Source organism: Jaculus jaculus, chromosome 1 (genome assembly GCF_020740685.1).
Source record: "Jaculus jaculus isolate mJacJac1 chromosome 1, mJacJac1.mat.Y.cur, whole genome shotgun sequence".
Lineage (NCBI taxonomy): Eukaryota > Metazoa > Chordata > Mammalia > Rodentia > Dipodidae > Jaculus > Jaculus jaculus.
This window is the reverse complement of record NC_059102.1, coordinates 132,529,264-132,532,830: the sequence shown is the minus strand read 5'-3', so window position 1 is coordinate 132,532,830 and position 3,567 is coordinate 132,529,264. Positions and strand designations below refer to the sequence as shown.

Below are 3,567 nucleotides of genomic sequence, written 5' to 3'. Positions count from 1 at the left end.
GCCAGTGACTCAGTGGGCTCAGGGAAGAGATTCTTTGGGGACTTCACCTTTCATGGGGCAATTTTCACTCCTCCCAGGGACAACTAAGTTGACCAGGCAGCAGAGGGCACCCAAAACAGAATATAAACAGTGGCCAAGTGAGTTTAACAGCATTCATTATAAGTGAATAATATCTCCACCTTAAGACAATGGGGAAAAAAATAAAAGAACTCAAGGCTAGAGAGATGACTTAGTGGTTAAGGCACTTGCCTGCAAAGCCAAATGACCCAGGTTCGATTCCCCAGGACCCTCGTAAGCCAGATAGACAAGGTAGCACATGTGTCTGAAGTTCCTTTGCAGTGTCCAGAGGCCCTGGCATGCCTACTCTCTCTATCTGCCTCTCTCTCACTCTTTGCCAAATAAATAAAATATATTTTTTTAATTTTTCTTTCTTTATTTATTTGAGAATGACAGACACAGAGTTTTTCAAATGGGAGGAGGGAGAGAATTACCATGGGATATTGTTTACAATTATGAAAGTTGTCAATAAAAAAGTTAAATTAAAATAAATAAAAAGATGGCTGGGCATGGTGGCACATGCCTTTAATTCCAGCACTTGGGAGGCAGAGGTAAGAGGATTGCCATGAGTTTGAAGCCACCCTGAGAATACAGAGTGAATTCCAGGTCAGCCTAGACTACAGTAAAACCCTACCTTAAAAAACCAAATATATATAAATATAAATATATATATATAAAGATGGGTCTGGAGAGATGACTCAGCAATCAAAAATGCTTGCTTGCAAAGCCTGCCTGCCCACCAAGATTTAATTCCTCAGCCATTCATGGAAAGCTGCTGGACAGGCATACATTTTAGCAACAAGAGACCTGCATGTGCACACACACATATAAGAAAAAAAAAGGGCTGGAGAGATGGCTTATCAGTTAAGTGCTTGCCTGTGAAGCCTAAGGACCCCGATTCGAGGCTTGGTTCCCCAGGTCCCACGTTAGCCAGATGCACAAGGGGGCGCACGCGTCTGGAGTTCGTTTGCAGAGGCTAGAGGCCTGGCGTGCCCATTCTCTCTGTCTCCCTCTATCTGTCTTTCTCTCTGTGTCTGTTGCTCTCAAATAAATAAATAAATAATATATTTTAAAAAAAAAAAAGAGCCGGGCATGGTGGCACACACCTTTAATCCCAGCACTCAAGAGGCCAAGGTAAGAGGATCACCGTGAGTTCAAGACCAATACTACATAGTGAATTCCAGGTCAGCCTAGGCTAGAGCCAGACTCTACCTTGAAAAAGCAGCAGCAGCAACAACAAAAGAACACAGCCAGGTGTGGTGGCAGGAGGCAGAGGTAGGAGGATCACTGTGAGTTCAAAGCCACCCTGAGACTATATAGTGAATTCCAGGTCAGCCTGAGCTAGAGTGAGACCCTACCTCGAAACACACACACACACACACACACACACACACACACACACACACACACACACACAAAGGCCAATGAAAACTGAAGGGATTTGTTACCAGTAGACCTGGCTTATAAGAAATATTAGAATTTCCTCAGTAAAAAGGGGGGAATGAATGATATAGCTTAGAAGCTCAGATCTACATAATGAAAGGCAAAGCATCAAAGAATGAATACATGGCTGGGCACGATGGTACACACTGTAATCCCAGCACTTAGGAGGCAGAAGTAGGAGTTCACCATGAGTTCAAGGTCAGCCTGAGCTAGAGTGAAACCCTACCTCAAAAAAAAAAGCTTGAGGCTAACCTGAGCTATATAGTAACACAGAGAAATGGTGAGAGAGAGGAGATATATAAATATAAAAACTTTGGGCTGGAGAGATGGCTTAGTGGTTAAGGCACTTGCCAGCAAAGCCAAAGGACCCAGGTTCGATACTCCAGTACCCACATGCCAGATGCACAAGGTGGTGCATGCATCTGGAGTTCATTTGCAGTAGCTAGAGGCCCTGGCATGCCCTTTCTCTATCAGCCTCTCTCTCTCTCTCTCTGTCTCTCATAAATAAATAAGATAAATTTTAATTTAAAAATAGCCTAATTTGGACGGTTTCGGCGCTCCAGCTGTCCAGTCATGAACCGGTTTGGTACGTGGTTAGCGGGCGCCGCAGCCGCCCTGCCGCCGCCGACCACGACGATGACGACGAAAGCCCGGAGCAACAAGAACCTGGACAAAATCGACATGTCTTTGGATGATATTATCAAATTGAATCGAAAGGAAGGAAAGAAGCAAAACTTTCCAAGACTGAATAGAAGACTTCAGCAAACTAGTACCCGTCAATTCAGGATGAGAGTACGGTGGGGAATCCAACAGAATTCTGGATTTGGTAAAACTAGTATGACCCATAGAGGAAGAGTCCTGCCTGGAAAGAGACGTCCGTCCTTAGGGAGTTATCACCGGCCTTGCAGCTAGAAAAACAACTGGCATTCGAAGAGGAATTAGTCCTATGAACCGTCCTCCTCTAAGTGACAAGAATATAGAACGATATTTTCCTGCATTAAAAAGGAAGGCAAATCTTCTGAAACAAAGTGAAGTACCAAGGAAACCAGTTGCAGTTCTTAAGAGACCTAAACCAGTTAAATAGAAAAAATAACATCCCAGCTAATTTTGTCAGGAGTGGAAATAAATTAAGTCATCAGAAAGATACTCATCAGGCAACTTTTCTTTTCAGAAGAGGCCTGCAGGTTCAAGCCCAGTTGAACTCAGAACAGCTGCTGGATGATGTGGTAGCAAAGAGAACTGGTCAATGGCGGACTTCCACCACAAATGGAGGGATTTTGACTGTATCTATTGATAATCCTGGAGCAGTACAGTGCCCAATAACTCAGAAACCACGATTAACTCGTACAGCTGTACCACCATTCTTGATCAAACGAGAGCAGTCTGATGTAAAGAAAGTTCCTAAAGGTGATCCTCTACAATTTGACATAAACAGTGTTGGAAAACAGACAGGGATGACTTTGAATGAACGATTTGGGATACTCAAGGAACAAAGATCTACCCTCACATTCAACAAAGGAGGAAGCCGCTTTGTAACCGTGGGGTAGAGCCCATGTCAACAGAACTTTTAAATACTGACTGTTTGAAAAATTGAATTGCTTGAAGAGTTCATAACAGAATTTCAAGAAACTTCAAAATATTCACAAGGCTAAATAACTTTATTTTTGAAGGTTTTGGTTTCTTCTTCTTCTTCTTTTTTTTTTTTTGTACTGTATAAATAATACCCTGAAAGAATAACAGGGACTATCCCTTTCAGTTCTTAAGATTTCATGTTTGGCCCAAACAGAGTAGCTCTCTGTTGAGTTCTTTGGTTCCTCGTGCAGCAGAAGTAAGACAGAAAGATAGAAAATGATTATTTTTATGATAGTGATATTTATAATAGTAACCTTTACCCACTTTTTATTTTAAGATTTTGCCATGGTAAATCTTAATTGTCAGAAATATGAGTAGGCCCCTTTGTTGTTGTCACTTGTCCATTAATAGTGTTGATGTAATAAATGCAACCGCCTTTTCTCCATTGAGATAGTTCAATACCTTTTTAAAAATAATCTGTTTTGGCTTTTAAGA

General features: G+C 41.9%; 1 pseudogene; it reads left to right on the top strand.

Annotated features, from left to right (window-relative positions):
• Nucleotides 1–2,073: 2,073 nt before the first annotated feature.
• Nucleotides 2,074–3,197, top strand: LOC101605723 (annotated as a pseudogene).
• The last annotated feature ends 370 nt before the right edge of the window (nucleotides 3,198–3,567 follow it).